We start from the raw sequence: 18,798 nt of genomic DNA, 5'->3' as shown, positions 1-18,798 counted from the left end.
CCTATTCTCAGTCATTGTAACAACACTGCCACCATCATATACAGGCCCTGGCTTCAAAGTTCTACTTAACTTTGTGGTAGGCTGGAACACATCACTATCATAGGCTCAAACCAGAGGTATGCGGAATTCTTTGATATTATTCTTGGTCAGATCCTTCTCAGAGCACCCTTCCTTTTTTTAACTGAAATATAGTTGACTTACAATATTGTATTAGTTTCAAGTATACAGCAAAGTGATTCAACTATATATATACATATATATGTATATATATACACATATATTTAGATTCTTTTCCATTATAGGTTATTGGAAGATACTGAATATAGTTCCCTGTGCTACATAGTAGGTCTTGTTGCTTACCTATTTTATGTATCGTAGTTTGTATCTGTTAATCTCATACTCCTCATTTACCCCTCCCCTCCCTTTCCCCTTTGGTAACCATAAGTTTGTTTTCTGACAGAGCACCCTTTCTTAATACCACTCTGCTATCACAGTCCTTCCTCACAGTTCTCTCTCCTTTCACTTGTCCTGAATGCTGCAGTGAGCTACCTATGGGTCTGTTTTTCTGATTATACCACTCCCCTTTCTCCCAATATTATGGTAGCTAACCATCACGAGTTCAAAATCCTAACTCTGGGCTTCAGAGGCAATTGTGAACACACAAGACTCATTATCTATACTGAGCATTTAACTGACAATTAAATGAACTCACTTGGTGACATTTCTGGCATTTTCTTAAGTAGAGAGCAGGGAGTGTTCTAGGTTTGCCCCTAATCTTTGGCTTAGTGCTTTACCTGAACAGGTGCTCAGTTAATACATCTCTTATTTGATTTTACATATACCCATGGTACACATGTAAATGTTCCCTAACTCCTTGCTCAACAAATGACACAAAAAAGTATTTTTCAACAATAATGTGCTTTAAAAAATATGTGCAGCCTATTATCAGAGATCATGTTTTAGAAATATTATATATCAATTCATAAAGCCTTAAACCAGACCTCTTAAATATTTTTTACACACAATAAGTGAACTTGCTATATACGCTATATACGGAGACTCCTACAAAGTCATGGCATTTCAGTGGCTACGAGACACTGAACCATACTTTCTATTCAGGCCATGATTCTTGAAGGTGGTTATTTTCAAATGAAGTGGAAAATAATTTACTTGTGTAAGTGTTCTGGTTGGATTGTGTCCCCCTGCCCCGTGCCCCCCATTCACATTGAAGCCCAACCCCAGTGCCTCAGAATGAGGGCCTATAAAGTGATGGGTAAGTTCAAATGAGGCCATTAGGGTGGGCCCTAATCCAATCCAAACCAGAGGCATGCGTGCACACAGAGAAATGACCACGTGAGGACACAGCAGGGAGGTGAGCCAAGGAGAGAGAACTCGGAAGAAACCAAACCGGCTGACACCTTGATCTTGGGCTTCCAGCCTCCAGAACTGTGAGAAAACAAATTTCTGTTGTTTAAACCACTTAGTCTTTGGTATTTTGTTATGGCAAACCCTAGAAAACTAATACAGACATCACTAACACAGCCAAATTAATAAAGAATTATGGAGTTGGATTCTAAAAGACATCTAGACAGGTCCTGAAAGATAGCAAGGTGAGAAGTGAAAGTTTTAGAAAAGTTAAACAATGGAATCTTTTTTTTTTTTTTGCGGTGCGTGGGCCTCTCACCATTGCGGCCCGTCCCGTTGCGGAGCACAGTCTCCAGACGCGCAGGCTCAGCGGCCATGGCTCACGGGTCCAGCCGCTCCGTGGCATGTGGGATCCTCCTGGACCGGGGAACGAACCCGTGTCCCCTGCATCGGCAGGCGGACCCTCAACCACTGCGCCACCAGGGAAGCCCAACAATGGAATCTTAACAGCTATTATTTATAGGGCACTGGTGTTGTACATGACATAGTGCCACATGCTCCCCAAACATTATATCATTTAATTCTCACAAAAACTCCAGGAGCAAGGTAGTATTATTTTTTTTTTTTTTTTTTTTTTTTGCGGTAGGCGGGCCTCTCACTGTTGTGGCCTCTCCCCTTGCGGAGCACAGGCTCCGGAGCACAGGCTCAGCGGCCACGGCTCACGGGCCCAGCCGCTCCGCGGCATGTGGGATCCTCCCAGACCGGGGCACGAACCCGCGTCCCCTGCATCGGCAGGTGGACTCTCAACCACTGCGCCACCAGGGAAGCCCAAGGTAGTATTATTATCATCCTTATTTTCTGATGAGGAAACTGAGGATTGGAGAAGTTTCATGACTTACCTAAGGACACATAACAAATTGCAGACTTAAAATTCAAGCCAGGTCTGCCTTGCCCCAAAGCCTGTATGCTTCATTATTATGTCGTAATACTTTTATTTTGGTTACTAATGTTCTCTGCAATCACAGACAGTCACTTTAGCTGAGCCTCTGGGGAGAAGTAGCACAGGGACCCTGTGAAGAGCACTGTGTAGAGAACCTGTGTCTCATAAGCGGGTGCCTATGGGATTCTTACTCAGATGGCTTTGCAAGTGTCTAAATGTCTTTAAAGTCTTGCTCTACTTTAACAAGGAACAAAAGCAATTCACCAGATTGAGACTCTCTAGTCTCTCCACAGACTAACTGATGATGGCCCTTCCAGATCTTTAAATCTTCCTACAGCCCCATCTTTTATAGCTGTTTAGCTCACACATCTTAATTGATGCACCATTTTAAAATTCCTTCCAAAGCATAGAACTCGGGTTGCAAAGAATCAACAGTTCTCTTTCTCTTCACAATCATCTATTTTTCTTAATATTAAAGTGTGAAATTATTGGGACTTCCTTGGTGGTGCAGTGGTTAAGAATCCGCCTGCCAATGCAGGGGACGTGGGTTCAATCCCTGGTCTGGCAAGATCCCACATGCCGTGGAGCAGCTAAGCCCGTGAACCACAACTACTGAGCCTGTGCTCTAGAGCCCACAAATACTGAGCCCACGTGCCACAACTACTGAAGCGCGTGCACCCAGAGCCCGTGCTCCGCAACAAGAGAAGCCACCACGATGAGAAGCCCACGCACCACAACGAAGAGTAGCCCCCGCTCACCGCAACTAGAGAAAGCCTGCGCACAGCAATGAAGACCGAACGCAGCCAAAAATAAATTTAAAAAATTTAAAAATAAAATAAAGTATGAAATTATAAAACTAAATATAGCCGGCATTATGAGGTTTGGGAACAAACACAAATGACCCTTTCTTGCTAAGCAAGTATCTCAAATGGCTGGAGTGGTGAGTGTGCCAGGTCAGTAAGCACAGAGGGAACAGAGAGCATCAGTTTAATCTGCTGAGCTGGTTAAGTCGCTATGTAAACATGCCAAGCCCCTCACCCTTCATGAAGAAGACTGGTATCCACAGAAGCATGAGTGAAATTACTTGTGAGGATTATGGAGCAGTTTAAAATAAATATGTTGGCATGGCTATCGGGAAACAAACAAAGCAGACTAACTTGAATGGATGTTTCCAGGCAAAGGCGTAAGAACATCTCTTTCCTGGGGTGGGCACTGAGACCCCAGCCTGAAGCTCAGCTGCAGCAGTGGCTCATGTCCCTACTGTTTTGGTTTTGAGCTCTTTTCTTGTTTTTGTCCCTTGGCAATATTCTAACTTTTTTGCTAGTTCTGCTATGCATTTAAGTTTGCTCTATTTTATCTTACATTTGCTACACGTTTTAGCAGAGGACTTTCAAGTCACGTGGTCTACCGTACTGCAAGAGCCTGAAGTCGTATCGCTATTGGTTGGACTTTGCCCACAAAATGGAATGTGCCTGCCATCCCTGAGTTAGGACTGGCCCATCAGTTTGGCTTCCTTTAATGAGGGCAGCAAGCAGAAGGTCTGAATCATAACCACTCTTCTGTGAACACTCAACAAAACCTGCTAGGGGATACTAGAAGCTCAGAGCCTGCAATTCGGTGTAGAGCTCAGATTGCCTTTTGCCACCTTAGGAAGACTTGGTATGCGACTCTGGGGTCTATTAACTTGTCTTTGCAGCAAATGTGGGTTGGCTTGAGTTATAAGAGCTACTGAACCCTGACTGCATGCAATTAGCTCCTATAAAACGGATCTTTGGATGCAAAGACATAGTCACAAGACAAGAGAAATGGGTCATGTGAAGGGGCAACAGGCCTAATTGGAACTGGTACTGTCAGCTGACCAAGAGGTTGGTCATGAATCTGATCAAACTCTTAGAACCATCTATTCAGTTTTTAGCTGAAAAGTTGGAATAGTTTGTATGAGCTGGTTTTATGATAGGGGGTGCTATGAACATAAGGAGCATGGAGAGGAACAATGGATTTAGAGGAGAGATGAAACCTTTCATCATGATGAACTCCTGGGTGTGCTATGGTGGAGTGTGGAGACGTAAGAATAAGATCACCCTAAGGACCTTATTCTATCTTTAAATAAGGCTCTTTGGCAAGAAGTCTTGGCTGTATCAGGTATGTGTGCACCATGAACTGAAGAAACACACAGGACCGGTATTTTCACTGAGGTTATTTTGAATATTCTTCCTCCCTCATATTAGCTGAGCCAAAGAGCCTTCAATTCATATAATTTATGGCATATTTTAGGTGGACAAATATGAACATAATCTTTGATTATATTCTTTGGTTTAGTGATGAGGGAGAGTTTAATTCTACTGCCTGGAATAACCGTATAATTGAGGGATGATTTGGCTAAAACACACACATGTATGAGTCCGACTTGGCCGGTTCTTTATTACCAAGACATAGAGCTGAGCTGGAAGGAAGTAGAGGGTTGAAGGAGCAAAATGGTGGAGAATAAAAGACACAGAAAGACTGAAAGACTGAGATTGAGATAGAGGTGGCCAGATAGAGACCACCTGAGGAGGTTCACAATAACTTTAAACTCTGTTTCTTCCCACTGCCTAAGAATCTACCTCTCCTGGTAATCCTAGGATGTTAGGTACAGAGGCCCTGTATGGAGATGTAAGATGGAAGAGGAATGCTCTGGTATATATCATGAGACAGAGCCTCATCAAAGATAAAACGTCATGCATTTTTAGAAAAAGTCACTGCAGGGAGAAGATCCACAAAGCTATCCTATCTTGTCTGTTTTTAGACATAAGCCTCCCAGGTGACATACTCAGGAATTCTTTTTTTTTTTTTTTTTTTCAAAGTTGACTCTCATTTTTATTTATTTGTTTGTGGTACGCGGGCCTCTCTCTCACTGTTGTGGCCTCTCCCGTTGCGGAGCACGGGCTCTGGACGCGCAGGTTCAGCGGCCATGGCTCACGGGCCCAGCCACTCTGCGGCATGTGGGATCTTCCCGGACCGGGGCACGAACCCGTGTCCCCTGCATCGGCAGGTGGACTCTCAACCACTGCGCCACCAGGGAAGCCCCTCAGGAATTCTTTTAAACTAATTATTTAAAAGTACAGTTAACAACAGAGATATTCTATTGAAGGTAGTAAGTCTGAAGGCTGTTTTTATATTTCTAAAAAAAATTCTTATATACACATTTTTGGGTTGGGGGGGTTAAATAATAAAATGGAAAGATTGGGCTTCCCTGGTGGCACAGTGGTTGAGAGTCTGCCTGCCGATGCAGGCGACACGGGTTTGTGCCCAGGTCTGGGAAGATCCCACATGCCGCAGAGCGGCTGGGCCCGTGAGCCATGGCCGCTGAGCCTGTGCGTCCGGAACCTGTGCTCCGCAACGGGAGAGGCCATAACAGTGAGAGGCCCGCGTACCGCAAAAAAAAAAAAAAAAAAAAAAAAAAAGGAATGATTACTCCTACCAAAAACATCCCAAAATGAAGACTGCAATTGCTTTACTGAATTAACACGTAAAAAAATCCTTTTATTATACAGAACATTACTGAAGGTCAGTAACTTTTATGCATTTTACTACATCAAAAACTACAATTAATCACTTCATTTAGATACTTTTCAGTAGTTTAACCAAGTGGCTGGGTAACAGCGCACAAACATTATTGCTAAAGACCTTTGTTGAATCTAAGTATCATGAATACATTTCCCCTTTTATACCTACATTTCTTTTCTCTTCCCTTGCTTATGATCCTCATTTTTCTTCGGAAGATTTTCTCCACACTCTCTGGGACTTTTATATTCTATTGCAGAAACCCTCCTTCTGTCTCTCATGCCCCTGAGCTTCTTTCTATTATGAATTCTCACATAAACTCCAGAGAAGCCTACTGGAAGGACTTTGCCATGCTACCCTTGGAAGGTAACTTATTTGACAAGGTAAACAATATTTGGGGGACAATATCTGAAACTGAACACTGCTATGTTTTTACAAAAGAGGATTTTAGGTTATTTCCAAGTATTTTCCTCAAGTATCTTTCTTCACCATATATACTTGATAATAGTTAATGCTGATAAAATAAACTCTATGAAACACATACATTTTCATTTATACATATTTTTTTTTCTTTTTTCCTAACCAAAGGGAGATTCCTGCAAAATACAATGGCAAATTGCATTCATTTCAAACCACAGCAGAGTCATTTCTCTTCTCATCTCACCTTAGGCACTGCTGTGCCAAAACAAGTGTAGACCTTGGGGATTTAATCAAGGATTTCCCCAAGGCTTTATTAAATCTGTGAGAGGTTAAACCTTAACATTCCCCCCGCCGCCCCCCAACATGTTGATTTTTCAGGATACTTGCCGACTGGGGAGAGGGCATAGATTTTGGTGATAGGCTGTCCTGGGTGTGACCGAACCCCTACTCAGCCACTTCTCCCTGTACGACCTTAGAAAGTCATTTAGCCTCTTTGAACCTTGCTCGCTTCATCTGTAAAATGTCCAGTTTATAGTAGACCAATAATATGCGGCAGCTAAATATACACACTTTCTCATACTTACACATGGTAGATATTTCTGGTTCCTGGCCGCTATTACACACAGATGATAAGGTAAAATATTTTACATGGTGAACAAGAAAGGAAGAGGACATTTGTCACTGTGTGGTGGGTGCTCAAGTCAAACTTAAACCTAATAGTCCTTCCTCTGGCATCACTGTATATATTCTCTACACCTGTTAGAATTCTTATACCTTTATCATCAAGAAAAGAAAGAATGAATGTCAAAATTTCCAATAAAGATTAATTCATTTTGAATTGGCAATTCTGAATGTAGGTTTAGCAAAAAAACTCACTCACCATTGTCTTATCAGTGAAGTGAATTTGCTTGGGTCAAATTACAAAGGGGACCAAGTTTCGGACTCATGCCTTTTTTTGTGTGTGTGTGGTACGCGGGCCTCTCACTGTTGTGGCCTCTCCCATTGCAGAGCACAGGCTCCGGACACGCAGGCTCAGCGGCTGTGGCTCACGGGCCCAGCCGCTCCATGGCATGTGGGATCTTCCCAGACCAGGGCACGAACCCATGTCCCCTGCATCGGCAGGTGGACTCTCAACCACTGCGCCACCAGGGAAGCCCCCGGACTCAGGCCTTTTAAAACAAACAACTAAAAGAACATATAAATATTATTCATAATCTCAATGAACAGTGCAAAACAACATTTAAAAGTAGGGTATGTTTTCTAGCAGATGAGACGTGTATGCTGATATACCTGTTATAGAAAGGAAATGATTCATGCATAATGGAAGATGAAAGATTTTGTTTAGTTACAGTACTTTTATTGTACTAAAAAGACGAGGAAGTCATGGATCACCCTATAGAACACCTCTGTAACCTGCATTTGAACTGCAGCTATGCTTTAGCTGCTATCTTTCTTGATTAGTAGAGGAATTTTCCATGTTCATAAAATGACCTTTCGAAAAATATTACCCAGGGGAATGTTTGCTTTTTAATACTTGTAACCCATGTTCAGTTCTAAAGCTGTTATCTGTTAAGTTAAAAATGTCAATTTATCACCTTACAATTACCACCTATTCAAATAACCAGATTAAGCAGAAAATCAATTAATTGATTTACTTTGTAAACACTAATCGAGTGATCACCTACTAAGCACAAAGGGCTGCATTAGGTGCTAGGAGATTATCCCTCCCCCCCACCCCTGCCCAAATAAATATGAAATATAAATTAGATTGTATAATGTATGGTCTTAATATATAATAAACAGGGCTTCCCTGGTGGCGCAGGGGTTAAGAATCCGCCTGCCAATGCAGGGACACATGTTTGATCCCTGGTCCGGGAAGATCCCACATGCCGCCGAGCAGCTAAGCCCGTGCGCCACAACTACTGAGCCTGTGCTCTAGAGCCTGCAAGTCACAACTACTGAGCCCACGTCACAACTACTGAAGCCTGTGCACCTAGAGCCCGTGCTCCGCAACAAGAGAAGCCACCACAATGAGAAGCCCGCGCACTGCAATGAAGAGTAGCCCCTGCTCGCTGCAATGAGAGAAAAGCCTGCACACAGCAACGAAGACCCAACACAGCCAAAAATAAATAAAATAACAAAATTTAAAATATATATAATAAACATACATTTAAATTATAATATAGGGCTTCCCTGGTGGCACAGTGGTTGACAGTACGCCTGCCGATGCAGGGGACACGGGTTCGTGCCCCGGTCCGGGAAGATCCCACATGCCGTGGAGCGGCTGGGCCCGTGAGCCATGGCCGCTGAGCCTGCACGTCCGGAGCCTGTGCTCCGCAACGGGAGAGGCCACAACAGTGAGAGGCCCGCGTACCGCAAACAAACAAACAAACAAACAAAAATAAATAAATAATAATATATATTTTATAAATTTATATTATAATAAAATAATTATTATATATTTATATAATAGTATAAGTTCGTTATAAATTTATATTAAAATACAAATTTATAACTTTATAAATAAATATACATACCTATACTACATACTACCATAATGATCCTTGCTTCCACAGGAGACAAGATATACAAATGCAGGGTCATGAAGTAGAGAAGTTTCTCTAATTTTACTGGTGGGAGCCGAAAGCCCAGGGCAATCATTTAATCTTTACTAGAATGTTGGGAGGTGGTCTGATTAACCTCCTTTTATCAATGAGAAGTAAAGTAACTGATTCGAGGAAACACAGCCCAGTAAGAGGCTAAGCTGGTCTGTGTGACTCCAATGAGCAGCAAATAGAAGCAGTGTTTTAGAAAGATTAATATGACAGAGGTTCACTGGGCCAGTTGGCCGGGATGGAGATGGAGCTGGGGATGCCAATGGGAAGGCCAGGCCATGAATGAGATGACAAGGACCTGCACTAGGTGGACAAGGAAATGGGCCGGGATGCAAAGATGTTTAACAGAAGGGGATCAGAACTTGGTGAAAGACTGAACAGGACTTGGAAGGAGAAGCATGATTTGAAGTTTGCATTACTAGTAAAGCCAGGCTGAATGAGAAAGGTGGGGAGAGGGTGGTGGGGGACAGGGAAGAGGAAATTGGAAGATAATTAATTTAGTTTTGGATGTGTTCCTTTAAAATAGAAATAACATATAAAATAAAAAATATGCCAAAAAAGGTAGTTAAGTACACCTAGACACCCAAGTAAGTACACCCAAGAGTATTGAGAGCATATGTCTTTACAAAAACTTGTACGTGAATGTACATAGCATATTCATATTCATAATAACCAAAAAGTAGAATGAACCTTAATGCCCATCAGCTGATAAAGGGATAAACAGAATGTGGTATAGCCATACCATGGAGTATCATTCAGTCATAAAAAGGAATGAAGCACTGCTGCAACATGGATGACCCTTGAAAACATTATGCAAAGTAAAAGAAGCCAGTCACAAAAGACCACATTGTATGATTCCATTTATTGGAATCCATATATTCCAATATATAGAAGAGGCAAATCTATGGAGTCAGAAAGTAGGTGAGTGGTTGCCTAGGACGGGGGCCTTGTGGGGAAATGAGTGACTGCTAATGGGCATGGGGTTTCTTTTTAGGGTGATGAAAATATTCTAACATTGACTGTGGTGATGGTTGCACAACTCTCTGGATAGACTACTCTAAAAACCATTGAAGTGTGAAATTTATATTGGTGAATTGTATGGTATGTGAATTATATGTCAATAAAGCTGTTTTTAAAAAAGTAGTTTAGAAATTATATTTCCAAGCAAACATTACAGATTCAGGACAGTAAAAATCTGCTAAGAAAACTGCTTTAGGCCTAAATATATGAAAGGCTTAAGTACATCGTATTGCAGTACAGTGACAAACATTTATTCTACCATATATTCAGTCAAGTACCCGTTTGGAGAGATGTGCTCTGGAAGTTCTGAATAATCTACTAATATGATCTGAATCTCCCCAAACACCTGATTTATCAGATTAGGATTAAATAATAAACCCCCAAAATGTGTATGGATAAAAAAAGACAGTCTAAAAAACCATCTTATGCTTTCCTCTGGATGGTGAGATTATGGGTGATTTTTTTTTCCCTGCATTTTTCTATTATTCTGTACTCACCATTTTATGAGCATCAGTTAGTTTTAAAATCAGAAGGAAAAGGCCCCAACACGGCTACTTGCCATATACTGCATGTACGTGATCTGTTCACCTCATTTCTTCATTCCCCACTCCTGCGCCAACACACTTCTATTCCTCACTTACTTGCTGGTCTCTACAGCCCAAATCGGAAGCTCCCTGAGGACAGGGTCAACCCTTACTTGCTTCTATATCTAGAGCACATAATTTTCTGTCCATAATTGGCACTCAATAAATACATACTCAATGGTTACTGTTCTTTCTATTGAGAAGGCTTTCCTCTCTCTTCTTTCCACAAGCTTCAGTCTCTCATGTCTCAAAATTTGCTTCCTCGGTTCACCTCTGGGTAATTCAAGTGTGAGCATGTGTGTTTGCACAGATACATATATATGAATAGATGTATACACCGTCAGAGCTGAAACTGGATTTGACTTATATTGTTGTATCCATTTATGCTTTACCTGCTCTGTGGCACTAGAGAATATGTGCAAATAATGGGTATTTAAAAACCAGGTGGTCTGACAATTAGTCCCCTAAATCTAAAGTCTTGTCAAAACCAGCAGAGAAGCAGCAAGAGGCAAGTAGGATAGGAACTTTGCCCTCAGGGGCTTACTTTACCCAAGTATGCAGGACAGGGAAGGGCTCCTTGGAAGACAAAGAAAGAGAAGTGTTGAGAGAAAGTGTAGCAAGGCAAAACAGAGAGTGGGGGATTAAAGAGGGTGTGGAGGGGAAAGAGGAGCTTGAAGGAGAGCGGTCCAGAAAGGAAGAAGGGCTGGTGGGGAAGAGCACAGGAGACAAAAGATGAGAAGTCCAAGTAATAAGAGGGAAGGACTGGGGCAAAAAGAACCTGAGATGAAGTTCTGTCACCGAGACACAGACTGACAGGAAAAAACCTCTACCAGCGAAGGAAGGTGCCACTTACAGCAAAGACCAGATGAACACAAGTTAGAGACTGCTGCCATATCTGTCCATAGCAGGGGACTCTGAGTCTGGTAATTTCCTTAAAAGTAAATAGCTGAATTAATTTTCACTTGTTACCAATTGTGAATAATTTATTTCTCCACAGAAGACTCATATTTACTGGACTATGAGTAACTTCCTTAAGAGAGAGAAAGAGAAAGAGAGGAAAACCCCAATGGTTTTCGATTCAAAATTGCCAATTAAAATTAAACTAGAGCTCACCAAACCACTTGAGATTTCTGAAACATTACAAAACTTACAAATTAATATATTTACTGATTTAGTCAATTTTATATATGACTCAAGAAGCCTCAGTGGTCATTAAGATTAAAAAAATCATTTCTGATCACTTTAACAAATGTTGAGTAATTACCATTTGCTAGAAATCATTATTTCTTGTATATACTTATTTAATTAAAGAATTTCCCTTTCTCTTCTCCCAGTGCTATTTCTTCCTGTCTTAGTCCACTTGGGTTGCTATAACAATACCATAGCCTGGGTGGCTTAAATGACAGAAAGTTATTTCACAGCTCTGGAGACTGAGAAGTCCTAAATGAAAGTGCCAACATGATTGATTTCTGATGAGGACTCTTTTCCTGGCTTGCAGACGGCCGCCTTCTTTGTTGCTTACTCACATGGTAGAGAAAGAGAGAGTTCTCTGGTGTCTCTTCTTAGAAGGGCACTAATCTCATCATGGCTTCACACTCATGACCTCATCTAACTCTAATTAAATCCCAAAGGCCCCATCTCCAAACACCATCAAACTGGGGGTTAGGGCTTCAACGTCTGAATTCTGGGGCGGGGGGACCACAAACATTCAGTCTACAATACTTCCTTCTTCATGTTACTAAATACAACACCTTTCATGCCTTTAATAATTTTTTTTAAAATTAGAAAGCTGGGCAGGCATGTTCTGATCCAATAGGAGCAACAAACAGGATGTGTCTCATTCTGTGCCTGGGATTCAGGTATTCATTTAATAAACTTTCTGATAATTTTTCTTGCCAAATTACATGTTTATTACTCTTCCAATGCCTACCTTATCTCTTGCTCTCTAATCACGCTGCTCAGGGGAGTTCTTAAGGCAGGAAAGAAATGATCATGTAGTGGGCACTTTCTAAAGCCTGGGTTCCTAACTATATTATTGCATTTTCATTCCCACTCTAACTCTGAAGTCAGACAACTAGCAAGTACTAAATAACTTTGCATTTGAAACAAAGTTTGAGAACCAGAAAAAGAAATCTGAGTCAAACCTAAGAAGTGATATGTTGCAAGGGAAAAGCATTTGGATTAGTATTACTAATTACTAGGAAGCTGAGGCAAGTCCAGGGTCTGGGACTTCCATGGAATCACCTCTCTCACCATGGGCAATAAGCTTCTTTAACAGTCAGACATCTCTGGTTCAATGCCCTGGGGAATGGTGTCTTCTGTCTCTTCACATAACCACAGAGCTTGAATGACTCTCCTCCTCCCATATGGAAATTCAAGCTGTAATAATACGCACTATATTTTAAGTTGGGCTTGGTATTGAAAACCTTTAATGACGACATGCTGTAAGATCATTTGGGGCAAGGGTGATGGTGGCATGTAAAGACATAGAATGAATTATCAGAGATTAGCAGGAACACCTGACAAAATCAGTGCCAGAGACTGATTAGTCAGGCTTTAATTACTTACTGGGCCCAGGGCTTATCAATTACCTTCACTCTGCAGAAATGTGAACTAGAGCCATCACTTAAGCAAACTAGAACCTCACCATATCACATAATAAAACCACCCTGTCCCACAATTCCTAGCCTTTCTTTATACTGTGCCTTCCTGGGAGAGAAAGAAAACCTATGTCAGGGCTGCTGGTCCATGAGTGCGAACCTTAGCACCCATGTTCCTCAATACTGGCTATTTGGGTAGGGCACCCATGAAAAGGTTGACCAAATGGCCCAGTATGCCCAGGATGGTCCCAGTTTTAGCACTAAAAATCCTGTATCCAGGAAAACCTCTTTGTCCTAAGCAAACTAGGATGGTTGGTCACCCTACCCAGTACAAGAAGTTATAGTAAAGGAAATCGGAAAAAAAAAAGAGTAATCTTTAAAAAAGTGTTTTTGTTATTTCAGAGGATGGTTTTAAAATATTAGATGAGCATCTCTCAAAACAATAAGAATGAAGGTGGTCCAGACAGACAGATTTCATTCTTGTCTTTCCTAATAACTCACTGTTTCTATGCAATAAGGGACTAGACCATTGGTAGCTCCCTCCACAAACCATAATTCAACTTGCTATTCCTCTGTGTTAGAAAAAGACCTTGTAAAACCATACACATTTTGCCTAGGGAAAGAGCATTGCCTGTGGCTTAATCCACACGGTTAATGTAATAGTCTGAGGGAAGTACATGGTCTAAAGAGGAGACCACCAATAGAGACTGTGGTGGCGCTACTACACATCTAGGATGACAAAGAGAATTCATCTTGTCCAGTCTGACTGGTAGTAACAGGCTGTGAGCTAGGTTGAGAATGATTCTGAAGTGCTATATAGGTGCAGTAGAAGAGAGTACTGTGATTAATCAGCAACACATAGCATGTAAAACAGACTAGCCACGTGAACCAAGGTGACACAGGTGAGCCAAGTTTTCTCTTTCTGACAGGCTGACATCAAAGCAATACACAAGGAGTAAAAGTTAGAAAACGTTAAAGTAAGCTCATCTGATAGTGACATACTCCAATAACAAATATTACTTAAACTATGGTAACAAATATGTGGCTTTCAGAATCACTCTTACTGGGACTTCCCTGTTAAGAAGCCGCCTGTCAATGCAGGGGACATGGGTTCGATCCCTGGTCTGGAAAGATCCCACGTGCTGTGGAGCAACTAAGCCTGTGCGCCACAACTACTGAGCCTGCGCTCTAGAGCCTGCAAGCCACAACTACTGAGCCCGCAGGCCTAGAGCCATGCTCTGCAACAAAAGAAGCCACCACAATGAGAAGCCCGCACACCGCAACTAGAGAAAACCCGCACGCAGCAACGAAGACCCAACTCAGCCATAAATAAATAAATAAACTAAACAAACACTCTTTTTTTGTTTTTTTTTTGCGGTACGCGGGCCTCTCACTGCTGTGGCCTCTCCCGCTGCAGAGCACAGGCTCCGGACGTGCAGGCTCAGCGGCCATGGCTCACAGGCCCAGCCGCTCTGCAGCATGTGGGATCCTCCTGGATCGGGGCACGAACCCACGTCCCCTGCATCGGCAGGCAGACTCTCAACCAGTGCGCCACCAGGGAAGCCCCAAACAAACACTCTTAATCTTTGAATCCACTGGTCTTGTCTTTGACACAGCAATTTTGCCAAAGAGAGCTTTATGGGCTCTAATGTGGGTGCGTCTCTGAGTAGATAATTATGATCACCTCTATGTTCATATGCATATGCTCTCTCTTGCAAACACTAATATTGACATCAGCCAGCTGTCAGCAAAATGATGCATAATCCAAGGCTAAAAGTTTTAATGTTGATTTTGGGGGAACATAATCACTAGGAATTTTCTGCAACAGACATGTCTGTTGGTTGAAGTGGCTTATTTTAAAAAAAAAAAAAAGCAGCTTTGCTCAAGAGCGAACCAAAAGTATCACTCATACAGTATTACAAATGACCCAAAAATATCCTCAAATTGGATTCAATCATCGGTTAAAAATACTCCAAACAGTGGAAAACTGATTTTCTCATTTTTTCCTTAAAAAAAAAAAAAAAATCTGGTTAGCGTACAAACATGGGCACTGGTCGTTGAATGTCAGTGAGGTTGTCTACATGTCTCTAGTACTGAGAGATTAATGGGATCAGTCAACAAAAGTTAGCATTTCTTTTCTCAGGATAAATTTTTACTGACCTGAGAGCCAGCTTAATTTTTTAAAAGGCTTACTTATTGCATTTATATTTTTAATGATGGGTTGCTACTTTAAAAAAATAATTTTTCTGATTATGAAATATATATGCATTGTAGAAAGTCTGGAAAATAGAGAAAAGTAAAAAGAAGAAATAACAGCATCATTTCTTTTCTCTTTTTAGATGCAAATGGATTACATGGGATCTCTAAAGGTCTCTTCTCTTTCAAACAAAGATGGCACCATACTCCAGACCAGGATCGGAATCCTGGCTGTATAGTCCTTGGTTTGAATAAGAACAAAAAGACAAGACAGTGGTTAGCAGTCATAACAAAGCTGGGACTGAATATGACTCAAGCCTCTATGAAGAAAAAAATCAAGGACATATTAAAAAAATGTTATTTGTACACACATTTCTACCTACCCTTTTAGAGTTTATATCTTACAACAAGGAGCAGGAAAACCTTTCCCTTTATTCCTTTCTAAATGGTAAAGACAACTGGTATCCTGTATGAATATAATATTCCTATCCAGAACATTTTGGGTAGAATCCAGTAATGTGTGATAACTCAACAATTCAGCACAGGAAGCAAAGCCCACAACATTCCTTAGAAATTTCACAGACTATCTAGACAGAACAGACCCACTTGAATAGGATTTTTTTTCAGTGATATTTGAAGAATGCAATTTTTCATGGTGGACATAGTGGGTTTGTGACAGTTGCAAATTCAGATAGGAATAAAACACAATTAAATGATTCATACTCTCGCATTATGCTTCCACAGATCTTATTTCTACATGGGTCAAACAAAGGAAAGTTGGTGTTTGACAACGGTGGATGACTCATCAGAGGAAGTTCTTGCCATATGGATGTGCTTGTTGAAATAAAGCTGGTTAACAAAGCCAGCCTTTTTTTCTCCCTGTGGGCCAGTGAGGGTTTCATTTTAGGAAATGGAAGTGTCAATGTGGACAAACTGTCCTGAAGTATTTATAGCATAATGTGTAGTTTCTTTAAACTGCCTTTGAACAAAGAGTATGTGAAAGGAAAATAAGATCTCAATTTCTTTCACTTGTGTCATCTGAACTGTATTCTGTTTATAAAACCCATGTAGTGGGCTTCCCTAGTGGCACAGCGTATAAGAATCCGCCTGCCAATGCAGGGGACATGGGTTCGATCCCTGGTCTGGGAAGATCCCACATGCTGCAGAGCAACTAAGCCCGCGAGCCACAACTACTGAAGCCTGCCTGCCTAGAGCCCGCAAGCCACAACTAGAGAAAGCCTGCATGCAGCAATGAAGACCCAACACAGCCAAAAATAAATAAATAAATAAAAATTAAAAACAACAACAACAAAAAACCATGTAGCACTGTCATGTACATAATGTGATAGGAAAGTGGTACAGCTACACTGGGATGTGCTAGTGGTTTCCCAATTAATTTTAAGAGCTCTTTATTCATTAAGGATGTTATGCCTTTGTCATATTCATTGCAAACAATTTCCCCAAGATTGCCATATGCTTTTTAACTTTGTCTGCAGTATTTTTATTTTTTGATGAACAGAAGTTTTCAATTTTTATATAGTCAATATAATATTTTTATATTACACAAATATAGTAATATTTTCTTTGTGACTTTTTAATGCCTTGAAAGTTTATCTCCATTTTAGGGTCATCAATATTTTCTATAGTTTCTTTACCCATTTTTGTTTCATTACTAATATTTAAGTCTTTAAGCCATCTTGTTACTTGCTCTGTGGTAAAGAATAGAGAGAATCTAATCAGATTACCATTTTTTCCCCCCGGAGTCAACCAGTTACCTTATCTTATTTGTTGAACAAGCTATTCTGTCCTCCAGGATTTGTGATTTATGATAAATTATATCACTTCCTAAATTAGAGTTTTTTCTTGGGCTCTCTATTTTGTTCCATTAATGTCTGTCATTTCTTCTGCTGGAACCAAATTTTTTTATTATTGTAGCTGCATAATGCATTTTAGTGTCTGGTGGTAGGAGGTTCCCTTTATAACTTTTTTCAAACAATTCTTGGCTATTTTCACCAATTTAGCTCTTCCAAATGCATTTTAGAAAATCCTACTGGGATTCTGATTGAAGTTGCATAAACCTATAAATTAATTTGGAAAGATCTTGTATCCTTTGAATATTCAATCTTTTCAGGAAAATGTAGTATCTTTCCAATATTCAAATATTCTCTACATCTACGTAGGTCTTTTATATCTCTCAATCAAGTTTTATAGTTTTCTTGATATGGGTCCCTCACATTTGCTTACATTAATTTACATTTTTTTATTATTACTGGGAGTGAGATGGAGCTGCTTCCAACTGGAGAAATTTGCTCTTTTGTCTGAGGTCATGGTCCTGACTGTTCTCTTGAATCAGGGGTTACCTTAGATTTGAAAAGTGGAAGCAGAAGGAAAAGAGGGACATGTGGGGGATGGTTTATATGCATAGCATGAAGACTGTGAACCTCTCAGAAAGGCTCTAAAAAAAACATGTAACCAAAAGCACCAGAGGTTAGTGAAAAAGAGAAATAGTGTGCTAATAAGAGCTCAGAGTGATGACTCATTGCATTGGATCATCTCTGGGAAACCACCTACTAAGCAGAATTTAGCAGTTAAGGCGTTATTTTTGGTGCATGGTTATGGCTACTTCCTCTTGGGAAAAGAATGGTTAAACCCTAGCCTCCTAAATACATGAAAATGGTCATCCTGGCAGACCAACCTGTCAGGTAATGATGCTATTTCTAGAACCGGGCAAGGCTGTGACCCCTGTAGAGCCTTCTTCAGAACAAGACAGAAGCACTGAGCCATGTGCAATGGAAAGGAGTATATAACCCAGGAGACAGAAGACCCAGCTCTTAATGCTGGCTCTGTAACTGATTAACCAATCACTGAGTGCAGGCAGGCCAGCCACTTAACCTCTGCTCATCTGCTAAAGAACCGATATCACAGCTTCTGTCCCACTGTATACCACAGATGTGCTGCAAAAATAATAAACTAGGTGGACAAATCAGAACTGCCGGGAAGTAAAATTAGCTCTTCGGTAAAAGTAATGCCAATCAAGTAGCAAATATATTGGGAGTTTGGGACTGGCAGATGCAAACTATTATATATAGAATGGATAAACAACAAGGTCCTACTGTATAGCACAGGGAACTATATTCAATATCTTGTAATAAACCATAATGGAAAAGAATATGAGAAAGAACATATATGTATAACAGAATTACTTTGCTGTACACCAGAAACTAACACAACATTGTAAATCAACTATACTCCAAAAAGAAAAAGTAGCAAATATGATGAACTCTAACTCATTCCAAGTTATTCCTTTTTGCTTCATACTGTATTATCTTCCATCCCACCCTCTCCCCACCGCCACCCCTTTCCCTACTGGCAGTTTCTTTTCCTTGTTTCATTATGGTTAAATATGCAAAGAAAAATTCAGTGCTATTATTTTGGCCCTACATCTGGACCAAATCTCTGAATTTAATTTACCCATGATATTCTGCTGTGCTACCAAGATCACTGGCTCAGAAAAC

At 40.8% G+C, this 18,798-nt stretch overlaps 1 protein-coding gene across 1 annotated transcript in view; it reads right to left on the bottom strand.

Moving 5' to 3' along the window:
* Nucleotides 1-18,798, bottom strand: part of CDK6 (cyclin dependent kinase 6) — a gene marked incomplete at its 5' end in the record, with an annotated part of 220,368 nt that overhangs the window by 9,881 nt on the left and 191,689 nt on the right. The window lies entirely within an intron of this gene.

This window comes from Hyperoodon ampullatus, assembly GCF_949752795.1.
Source record: "Hyperoodon ampullatus genome assembly, chromosome: 9".
NCBI lineage: Eukaryota > Metazoa > Chordata > Mammalia > Artiodactyla > Ziphiidae > Hyperoodon > Hyperoodon ampullatus.
Note: the sequence above shows the minus strand (reverse complement) of the source record. Positions and strands in the feature narration are given on the sequence as shown.